Source organism: Pinus tabuliformis, chromosome 5_1, assembly GCF_031772625.1.
Source record: "Pinus tabuliformis cultivar Carrire ecotype Pingquan chromosome 5_1, CPIR1, whole genome shotgun sequence".
NCBI lineage: Eukaryota > Viridiplantae > Streptophyta > Pinopsida > Pinales > Pinaceae > Pinus > Pinus tabuliformis.
In genome coordinates this window covers 576,982,485-576,995,227 of record NC_142305.1, presented here as the reverse complement: position 1 = coordinate 576,995,227, position 12,743 = coordinate 576,982,485, and positions in this window count along the sequence as shown.

The following is a 12,743-nucleotide window of genomic DNA, read 5'->3' as shown; positions in this document are numbered from 1 at the left end:
TTGTCAGATCCTACCTCACGACTGTTCCACCTGGCTTCTGATACGAGTTGGTGTCTTTAGTTGCCTATCCTAGGGATCTACACAGGTGGCTGCGGAGGGGAATCCCATGGCACCTGAGGTTGATGTTGCATCACGTTCAGTAGTACTTCTGGAGGGCACCCTTGCGAAGCTTGGGGGCTTGCACCAGCAAAGGATGTTGTCTGGAGGTCAGCATAAATACTTCTGATAACTTCGCTAGTAGACCTGGGGCATAATTATCCCAGTCTATTTTTGGAAGGCCCTTATTATTAACTTTCTTGTATTTTGGTGTCCGGTCCTAATCACCCAAAGTGGAAATACTTGGAAGTTGTTTGATTGCTGATCTCTTTAGGGACATTTTTAGTGTGTGTTCTGTGCTCCTAGTCAGTCTAGATTTCAATTTTCTTGAGTCTTTCAGTAGATCTTATAAAAATAATTCAAAGTGGCTGACCAACCATCTCGACGGTACCGTAGACTTCGTGGGATTTCACTTGTGAGTCCAGAGCTTTCTCCTAGAAGGCGTAGGAGCGATTCTGCCAGTGGTTTTCAACCAGTGGCAGCAGGCACATCAGAGATTGATCCTCTGCTTGGGGGCATTAGTTTAAAAGATAGACCTAGTACTACTACAAAGTTAGAGAGGAACACACCAGTTCTTTCTCGAGTACTCTTCCAATTGGAAGATAATATTGAAGTGGGAGAGCTTTCAGAGTTGGTTGCGGCTCTGAATTCTCCTCTCCCTCCTGATCATCCAGATGTATTTTTATACGTTGGAACTCTGACTGATAGGCCTTCGAGCCCAGGTTCACACACATTTATCCCTTCGATGACCACTGTTGGAAGCATGGCATCCACCACGAGTGTTGCGAGTATGTAGACTCCCATATCTATGTAAGGGGGAGGAACTATTTCCATCCCTCCTAACACTCCCAGAACACCCTTATTTGGGTCTACTTCCATTTTGTTGATGAGTGGAAGTTCCCAAGCTAATGCATCCAGTTTTGGATTTTTCCCTTTTGGAATGCCCTCTCAAGGTATTCCTTCAGTTCCATTGAATGTACCATCAACCAACTCCATGTCCATGATGAGTGGATCAGATTATTTTCAGGGTTTCCCATTTGGATGTGGTCATATTCCACATTCTAATCCAACAGTAGTGTCTATGCTTCTTCCTTTTACAAGTCAAGGCAGTAATCCCTTTCAGAGTTGGACAAACCCTGTGGTTAGTGGGATAGGAGTTGGGAATCCATTTTTTGGACAACAAAGGAATGTGCCATACTCCTCGGTTAATTCATTTCAAAGTTTTCCACCCTTAGCTAATGCTTGGAACCCTTACTAGGGGTTGTCATCTCCTTTCAATACTTCATTAAGGGGAAACTTTACCGGTTACAGAGGATTTTCGGCTGGAGTTGTTCAAACTCTGAATTTTGCTGGACCACAAGGGTCACCCTTTGTTGCAGTAGATTCTACAAGTTACTTCGAGCAACCTGGTGCCTTTCAAAATCCAGGTCATTCTTTTCAGACTTTCGGGAACCCCACCCAATCTGGGTGGAATCCCCAAGGTCCTCCACGACTTCCTTTTTTGGCCACGCTTAATTTGCCAGACTTGACTAAGTTGACAAACAATCCAATTAGGTACAATCCGGCTTGGCCTTCAGTCCCAACCAAACTTCCATTGGATATTCTGAAATTCGAAGGGAAGAATGGTGAAGACCCGGGTGACCATGTAACCACGTTCCATTTATGGTGCTCATCCAACTCCCTGATTGATGATTCGATCAGGTTGAGGTTATTTCAGTGCACCTTAACAGGGAATGCAGCTAAGTGGTATATAGAGTTTCCAGGGGGCACCTTTACTTCTTTCGCCAATTTGGCTAACATTTTCTTAAACCATTTTCAGTTGCCTATCTGTTATGAAGCCAGAACTGAGCTTCTGGCCAATTTTCATCAGGACACAACTACTCACATTTCGGATCATATCCAGGAATGGAGATGGAGAAAAAGGCTTATCAAAGCTGAAATTCCACCAGAATTCCATCTCGAATGGTTTTTAAAATCATTACAACCTGAGATCTCCAAGGATGTTTCTATGTCCGGCATTTATTCGGAAGAGCAGGCTATCTTTCACGCCCAACAGTTAGAACTGATATATTCTCAGTCTGGGACTCTTTAGAAAATCTTGCTTGATGCTCCTAGATCCACGATTGATGTAGCCAAACTGAAGCCAAGCCCTCACACTGATGGTATAGTTGTATTGGTTGATGCAAATACGGTGAACCTTTTGAACCAATTGTAGCAGTTGTCTTTACAAGCTGCTTCTTCTAATCAGGTTGCACCGTCTACTCCTTCGCATTCCCAACCTTCTTCCATAAACGTCGTTTAGGCCTCTAACCTCAAAGAAAATCAACAATCCGATGGGAAGAAGAAGGGATGAGGTAAAAAGAAGAATCAGGAAGGGAAGGGTAATGCAAAAAAGCCCGGAAATGGTGCCAATGAGGGTAGAAAAGAGTCTACGAAAAAGGTTAAATTTCCATGCAAGTTATGCAGTGGAGATCATTTGACTCATCTCTGCCCGAAAATTCAAGATGCACAACGCTTGTTAGTGTAGCAAGGGTTTTCTAGCTCCCAAGCTATCTTAACTAACCCTTTCCCCCAAGGGTAGCAGTTGCCTGCTGGTGCAAACTCAAACCCTGATACCTCTGCATGGGGCAACCAGGAGGGGGGCAATTCCTCAAATGTTTTCATGATGAATTCTCATGTCAATGTGGCTACACGGTCATGTGATTATGGTGAAGCAGAAACATCTAAGGATAAATATGTTCCCGGAACTATGGATCCACTTCATATTGGGCGACCCTCTGTCAAGTCTATACCTCGGATACCAAATGGTTCCGCCAAGTGTGTGACCATTAACCCTAATGCTAGGGTAGCCCATAACTACTCGATTGTAGAAGATTTGGCTCAAAGTCCTTGCGCTATGTCTGCTTTGGAGGTACTCTAGTCGTGTCCAGCTCAACGAAGTGCTTTGATTTCAGCGATCGGGGTAGTAGATCCAAAAGATTCTTTAGTGCTCACTTTTGATATTCTCAATGTAAAAAAGAGACTTCCTCACAATATGGATTTTCAAATAAAGTCTACTTACCAGAAAACTAATATTTTTCAAATAGTTATAGATGAGGGAGCTTCCACATGCATAATGTCTATGTCGTGTTGGAAGGCCATTGGATCACCTTCAGTTGTTCCTTCACCCACTCTCTTGACAACATTTGATGGACATTCTCATAGGCCACACGGGATTATTCTGGCCTTTCCTATATGTGTTGGAGAAAAGGTCATTAATATTGAAGTAGAAATCATTGATGCCAACCTAGATTACAATCTCCTCTTAGGAAGGAATTGGATTTATGAAATGGATGCCGTATTTTCATCTTTATTTTGCATCCTCTATTTCCCTCATGAGGGGAGAATTATTAAAGTTGATCAATTGGATTATTCTCCAAGTGATTCTCGTGCAACTTCGGATTCTACCATTCCATTGGTGAATAATCCTCGTCAACCTATAGAGAATTTAGGAGTAGGGATGTATTCTTCCTTGATGGGTGTATTTAATCTTCCCCCTCTTATAGCCAGAATCGATACAATTTCATCCTCCAAGGAGCCTTTACGGAAAGAGGTTGTTTAAACTCATTATTTCTCGGATCCTAGGACCTTACTTTCATCTGCAACCACATCAGCTGAAGGGCAGGTGGGTGGAATAGAATCTCCTATGTCTGCAGTAGAAATTAGATATGAATCTATCGATAACTCTTCAGACGACCATCCCACCCCTTCTTCTTCAGAGTTAGATGGTGATGTGGCTCCTGCTTGGACCCTCGACTCCAATTCTACTTGGGATTGCTTAGATATAGTTTTTCCATTTGACGAAGCAATTTTCGAAGAAATGAAGATTGTAGATCGACCATTGGAAGATTTACGTCATCATTCATATTTTCGTCCTCCTTTGCATGAAGTCGAATCTAGGTCCTCCAATCTGCTTACTAGCAATGTTTGTACAGTTTCAAATCCTTTGGCTCCAACATAGTTATCTACCGAAGGTAATATATTGATTGGCTCAATAACTGTACCTATAAACATCTCTAGGAACAAGTTGGCGGAGCCCCCAGATGGGCTCTACCTCAAGGGGTATTTTTCTTAGGTTTTGGCCGAGTAATTACTTCTTTGTATATATTATATTTTTGTACATATTTTGTTGGGAATTTTTGTGATATCAATCATTCATCAAGTTAAAACAAACATAAAAAATTTGGAACTGTATATATATATATATATATATATATATATATATATATATATATATGTATATATCATAAAGTTGCCCATGTGTACATAAAGTGTTCAAAAATAATATACAAAATCAGGACTAAATGCCCATAATCATGTCCAGTCTATCTATCGACCCGAATCAGGATGAGTGGCTAAGAAGGTGACTACTGCATTGGCCACATGCCGAAGTATGCGAACCTAGTCTCGTGGTACTCCTACCACGCGACGCTACATCTCCTCAGGTAGGTCCTCTATGGCCACCATCGGTACTTGGTGAGTCAATCTCACCAACTTTCTTTGGACTGCATATAAGACCCTCTCTGTCTCAACAGCCGCCTCTTTGGCACCTCTTCCACAATGCCTATGTCGCGAAAATCCGTTTGGTCTTACTGGACCCACATCTGTAACATGATAATTATGTCAGTATTTTAATCCCATCAAAAATATTTCTAAGTTCATTTTCATATTTAGAAACATAAAAAAATCTTAAAAATTGATAAAAACTTAAAAAATGGTTACCTATCTCTCCCCATGCTGTGTTTTGTGGCAGCACCAAGTTTGGATCTCCACGGAAATCCATGCTAGCATAGGGGTAGTCATCCATAGTGATGATTTGTTGTTCCCACCAGGAGAAGAACTCATCATCAAAAGTAGTCTTTGGCACATCCCCGCCTCCAAGGCATTTCATCAAATCAGCCCACCTACCCATCCAAGGATCTCGAGGGCTATTGATAGAGACTGATACCTTGGGACATAGCCCAAGCACCTTCTCAAAGAAGAAGGAGCATAAAATGGTCCCATATCCAAAATTTTTGGTCTGTCTTTTCTGAATGGAGGACAACTGGCTCTTCATATTGGTAAGAAGAGGTGTACACTAGTCAAAAATAGTGGTGAGGCACTCCACGGCCAAGCTCATGGATACTCGTGAAGCTTGGTGCAATGAGGCTGATTCGTTTATCCTAGCTATGTTGAACAATAGAATCCTCAGAGATAAGCTCTCCACATGTTTTATTAGAATCTAACTGCCAATTTTTTCCAGATGCCCAGGATAGTAAATGTGTACGTAGTCTTCCACTGAAAGAATACCTCCTGTCTAGCCAGTCGAATGTACAACTTCTCTCCGAGAGAGACCAGTGATAAAGTAAATATCCTCCACCTCTATTTGCAAAGGCATTTGATCAATCATAAATGCATCATCTTTGACACTCCAATAGTGGATTAGCATTTCAAGCAGACGAGTGTTGGCTTTCATGTTGGGCATTTTGAAAAATTTCAACAAGCCACATCCCCTCAATGCATCTAATTCCTGTTGATCATTCATAACTTCATTATCAATTGTGGTATGCTCCCTCTCTCTCCATGTGATTGTCATCCTGAAAAAAATTGAGTTTCAACCGTTATATTTTTGTATTTAAATTTCAAACCGCGTATACGCAGGTTCCTTTTACACACAATCACGTGTAGGGCGTTCGTATACGCGGGTTGATAACATCCAACCCGTGTATACGTCGCGTTGAAATTTTTAACATAAATTCCTACTGTCAAACCTTAATAAAATTTTCTAAAAACAATCACAAAGTAATGCAAGCTTGAATTGGGGGTTACTTGATGATTTTGATCCAATTTGAACGGTCCAATTCTTTGAGGGGCAAGTTTTCTCTTTTTTCTCCACAGCTTTTGCTCTCAACACAAATGGCACAAATGGTGAGTCAAAAGGTCATTTTATAGCTTTGAAAATGTCAAATTTTTCAAAACTTGATTTTTTTCATCTCATGAATCTTTTAACTTGTGAGCTTGGATTGTCGGGAATAAGTTATTTTTTTAGGGTATTATGGATACTTCTTTGAGATTTCATATCGGTTCCATGACCACTAACCCATCATGGCAAGTATCATTTACTCACTGGCATATAGGTTAGGGAAACCTTTTTTTCCATTGCATCTTCCATACTAGCCTCCATTTGTCGATACACGAGCCATAGGGTCGTTCCCATCATGTTGTGGTTAATAAACCATGTTCACTTGCTGATTTTTAAATCATGACATGATGGTAGAGCCATCCTTTACATGGGCATCGTAGTTAGCACCTCACTGACATTTGTTGCCCATGCTGATATATTGAGTAGGCTCGGGAGTCCTCTTTAGTCCTGCCATGACTTGTGCATTGAAGACTCATTTCTCTTTGCTTCTTTGCTTTGTTCTGGCCTTATACCCTAGAGGCTCCTTTGTGTTGAGTTGTATTGCTGCATTGCATTTTGACTATTTGCAACTTTTGGCCTAGAGTCGGCTTCACTTGGACTCATGTTTAAGCCACTTATTTGACCGTGTCTTCTGCAAACTCAAACCTGCAATCACTTAGCTTCTGCAACTTAACACACCCTTTGACCCGTGGAAGGAACATCCCTTTGAGTGTCCTTGACCAGTTTCGCCTCCCTGCATTGAGCATATGATTGTTCCCATCCCAGGAACTAGATCATCTGTTTCACTGACACTCGTTCTTTCCACTCTACTATAGCATTATTTTATTCTTTTTCCAGCTTAAAGAAAAAGACCAAAAAGATTATATATTACAAAAAGAGTGGGAACAAGACAAAATTTCGATATATTGTTGGCAACTAGAGTCAGTTGTGTCACCTTTGAACAAAGCACTCAAAAGAAAGTCTCTCCTCCATTTTGGGCAGGATTTAGTTTGACATAGGTACACCTTAACCTTGTTATTGAGTTAGTTCTCCTCCGATTGGTTATCTCTTCCAATCATATGGAGAGTTCGTTCATGCCTCTAGCATGATGAACTTATACAAAGTTATCATATGTTGCCACATAGTCATCATTGAGTCATGCTTTTGTTCAAGCGAAGTAAGCCTGAGTTGGCCTCTCTGCGGTGTCTCTTGACCTATTTTTCAGTCGGCCATCCCTGGTTGTCAGTGTCTTGCTTGTCATCACATCAGTTATATTGGTCCTTTGCTCGTGCCAGTTTGAGAAGGTCTCCATTAACTTCTTGTTGGAGGGTCTTGTCCTTATCGACGACGACATATTGCTCTAAGGGCAGGCCTAGAGCCACACCCTTGCCCTATTTTCATTATTGATAGGTCACCTTGTGCTCAACATCATCAATATCATGGGTCTTTGACTGAGTGGTTTCCCTTGTGTTCGACTTCAGCTTTCATTATCACACATTGGGATTCGTGCAGTGCCTTGGTTTCCATTTGACCCTATTGGTGGATTCCTCGCCTCTTTGTCAGCTTTCATTATTGGTTGGCTTAGAGGGTTTCTATCATGCGCTAGCTACATCTTGTGTATGCCAGAAACATGCTTTGGTTGGGTTACTACATCTTTTTTTCTCCAATTCCTACCACATTATTGGCCTATAGGTTACACTTGTGCTGGATTGATGAAGGATGCCTTAATGCTTTCCTTCTAGTGGATCATTTCCTATCGACTATGACTCATTGCTTTGGGGCAAAGATCTAGAGTCCATTTGGCAGTACCTTGGGGTTTGTAGCCATCAATGGTAGATCCTTCGCTATCAACAGTGGGAAACCATCATTGTCACCTGATTGATAGATTCTTCCAAGTGTTCGACCTTAGCTCATTTATTCACACTTGTTAGATTGTACTGGGTACCTTAACTCTCATTATCATTATCGGTGAGTAGTCTCACGTTTGTTAATGGTATACATCAATGACCGGTAATCAAACGATTTCTCACATGGTTGACTTCATATCATTTATTCCCATTGTGTAGAAATGTACCAGGGTGGTCGGTGAAGACCTCGGGTTGCATCAACATTCTTTGATTCACTTCTCAGTTGCTCATGTTGCTTCTAGTTGACACCATCCACATTATATGTTGTAGTCCTTCACAACGACATCTTATATGCTAGCATCCGAGTTGCGATGTAGTATCATCTTATTCCATCATGTTCATTTGGTACTATTGGGATCAGTTTTTGACATCAGTGATCAGCTTCATCCTTCAGCTTCATTGATTATCTTCTTATATATGTGATGTTCAGACATGTACTTGTTCGATCATGATCAGATGATCCATTATGTACTTTCAGTCTTTTATACTTGTATACATAGTGGATCCGCTTCTACTTGGTATGCGAACATGCTTTACCTTCTCTAAGCATGGGTATGCCCGCCTCAGACAACTGTTTCTTTCTGATCTCTTTTTGATGGCTTGGTAGGCTACAATTTGTTAAAGTCCTTCTCAGTTTTCGTCAAGTTTCCTTTCCATATACTTAATGCATTTCGGCCATCATGTACCCCTTCTGACCTCATATATTAGGGGGCATCTGTTATAGATCCAAATATCACCCTTGGTATTTGTGATGCTTGGTTTATGGCCTAGGGCAACCCCTCCTTCCAGACTTGGTCCAAATATTTTTAAAATAGTGTTTTACTCCCTGTACGCTACTTTTCCCTATGATAAAGCGTGTACATGCAGGTTAGTCAATACCCAACCCGCATATATGTGTTAAAACACTTAAAAAAATTAAATTTCCTTAAATATGGGTAGAGTTCATGGGTTTTACCTGTTGATTACCTCCCAGTGCCCGTGGCTCAACTATTCCCAACTGTTTCCCAACCAAACAACTAATTGGGAGAAGTATAAATAAGAATTCTATGGGAAGGCCTTAAGGAGGAGAGAAGAGATAGAATTACTATACTGAGATTATCCCCTAACCAAGTCTGAAGTATCCCTATGCTTCAAGCACTTCCCCAAGTTCAGGAAACCCTTGTTTCCTTGAGTGTTGATATTCTCCCACTTGCTTGAGATATCATGGTATTGGTTATGGAAGGAGGCTGTTGAAGACTAGGACTGGACAGACCTAGAGGATGGTTCCACTTGGAGCCAGAAGAAGAAGACTCAAGTGAACTCTTTCCATGTTTATTATAGTTTTCTACAATAAAAAGAAACATTGTCTTGTTCTTGAGAATGACCTTGATTGTGCATCAGATGTTGTTGTAACTCGTGTATGAATGCCATTTTGATGTATAACTAATCATCTTACTTATATGATATAAAGTTGATTTCATTAAAATGATTTATCTATATGCTGCTATGTATGCTCAGATTGGTTGATTTGCAGATTCGGAGATCATCAGGAGTTGCAGAGGGTTTGAACCCTGCTGGAACTACCCAAACGAAGGACATTCGGGTATGTTCATCCATACATAGTTTGTTTATTTAAGCATGTTTCCTGAGTTGTATGCGTGTTTCTTGCTGTAGATTACTCTTGCTCTGTTGGGGTTCTGACCTAAAGCCCCAGGGTACTTATTCCCATAACAGTAAGAAAAGAGTCAAGGTTAACATGACAAACTCAATCATCATGTTAATTGACTATTGGACTTACACTTGACACACATTCCCAAAGAATACACACCAATGTCATCATGCTATAGTTTAGATTAGGCTAATATTTTTCTTGGTAGATACAATTTCAACTAGTAGAGATGGCTAGTAGCCCATATCACATTGATAATCATGCATTAAACATATATGCAACCATGCATCCACTCCAAATATCTCACTCACCCATTTAAAATCAAACCATTCACATGCTTGGGTTTAACCCCAACTTCTCAAGCACATCGTTTCCCTACATAATAATAATAATAATAATATCCTTTATGCAACCAATATGCTTCCAAGTCTACATACACAATAATTCAACATGCATGCAAAATAACCGTTCATGCATCAACCTACGAGCAAGCATGTTGGCCCATTAGGCCCTAGTGTTTTAACTTGGCTTTGATAACATATGTAAGGGCCCACCTTACCAACCATCAATAGTATAGAGAAGTAAAGGTCACATTGAATACTATTACTCAATTTTTATTTTATTTTTGTTTTACTCATAATATGAATAACTTAGCTATCATGTAATTATGTTCCTTCAACTATTTCAATGTAAGAATATAACATAAGAAGTAAGGGATAAATTTCCCTTAAGACCAATTCCAAAACACATTTCCTCTCAAATTTAAAAGATCATAACATGTGCTCTTTTCATACTTATACATGAGCTCTAAGTAAGAGTGGAAATAAATTCTACCATAATTCCATGTGCGAACATTAAGCTAGATCAACCTATTTGATTTCCTAGATTATGCTAAATAAGCTTCATTTATTGACTCTTGATATCATAACCACAAAAGTATTATACTTCTTTTACAAAAATCACATGTAAGTGTATGAGTATTAACCTACCTATAGAAAGGTAACTGAGGGAAGAAAATGTCTCTCTTCATCAATAAATCTAATAAATACGACATGTTTATGAAATAGAATCACAAAATATATTGACCCAACAACATTTCCAAATTCACCAATTAAAATTCTCAATCCCAATTATTAAGGCAATGCTGCAATCATGAGAATTATATAATGAATGTTGAAACAAAAGCAACTACTGTTACTAATTCAGAAGCATGTTATTCTTCAAAAAGTGTCATGTAAAACAATGAAACTGCATAAATTGAGCACAAGTAGTTTTTTTCTACAGTCATTGAAGCACAAGAATGTACCCATGCAGCTTAGACAAAACTTATTATGCTCACTTGCACAAAATCCTACAGAAAGTCACTATAAAATTGTTTCCAACAACCCCCTATTTTTTATGAATGATTTAGATAATAAAAGTAACAACAATCCTATTCTCTATTCACACTTCAGAAAATTATTAAATTAACTTTCACGTTCATACCAAAAACTTTCAGACATAAGAAACTACATCCATCAAATAGTCTATTCATAAATTTCTAGCACATAAAAGTTACAGTAAGTAGGACTTTTACTGTAACAATTTATATGCACAAAAACTGCAACCATTCATGTCTTTTGACAAACATTTGCATGACGGTAAGTAGGAATTTTAGCATAAAAATTTGTATGCACAAAAACTACAGCCACTCATGTCTTTTGACAAACACTTTGCAAAAATGCAATCTACAGCCATTGAGGCATTTTGACAAACACTTTGCAAGCATACAATCTACAACCATTAAGGCATTTTTCCAAACACTTGGAAAAAATGAATTTGAGATTCTTCTTCAACCTATTCAACTCAAAAAATTCAGAAATTGAAACTTCAAACGTTGGCATCTTAAAACAGGCACTAAACAATCTTAATTTTTCATCAAAAACTCGAAAATGGACGCATATAATTGACAACAACAATTTGTGAAATCGCCTAGATTTTCGATCTGGGTTCTGCAAAGTACTTTTTGGAATCAAATGGGGGGTTAAATGGCCAAATGGCATGGATACTACTTGATTTTGAGAGTAAAAGTAACAGAATGTTCCAAAGATGCGATTTATTAAAACAACAACAATAAAAACATTCCTGCTATCTCATTTATCACTTTGTCAAACACTTAGTGTGCAAACTTCCTCTACAACTATACATGGAGAAAAAAAAACTCAAATTTATGATAATATAGTATTGTAGTCAACTCATGGAAACCTACAATGGACAAAAATTCTTATAAAGAGAACTTAAAACTTTGACAACACATTATTGTTTTAATCCCCCTACATGTACATTCTCAACTACAACTGCCATTCATTATTGGTTAGCTCATAAATAAATTTGTAAATATCTCATAAACATTCACAAGTAGCAATTTCCAATGAATTTTAAAGTTCTACAACACTTTTAAATTAATAATAAACTAAAATTTCAAGAATGCTTATGAACATACCTGGAAGTATTTATACAATTCCAAAAAGATGAGAATATGCTCTAGCTCCAATGAGATTGTGCTCCTACTCCAATATCCTTACCAACTCATTGTGAACCATCTAGTTTTCCTCCCAACCATATCCAAAGAGAACTTCTCCCCCTGGAACCCCCGAGCTATAAGAGCTCACAAACAGTACCAGAATATTCCAGTAGAGAGATATCCAAGGCAAGATGAGGAAGATAAGTTTCACTTCCTCCCAACATCACTCATGGTTAGCTCTACCAAGTAGAGCTACAGAGTAATTTATATTGGGAATTTCAAAATAATTTAGAAAGAAATTGGCTATTCTCCAAGTCTCTCACTCTCATAATATTTTTCAAATCTCTCCAACTCTTGGTATCACAATGCACCTCCCTCCCCCTATGTGAGAATACACAAGACACATATATAGGAGGAGCAACAAATTCTTGTCATAAAGGAGGAGTAATATGCATGCATTGTATTCCATTTAGAGGAGTGTAACCCATGCCATTAAGGAGAGGTATGCATGCCTTAGTTAAGGATAGTGTAACTTATGCATTAAAAAGAGCATATGAGGAATCTTTTATGACATGTCTTTAATGAGTTGAAGAGTAATATTCCATTCTTTTATGAGTTCATAAAATAGAGTGTAATGTATTATTAAAAGAGAGAGATTAACATAGAGCC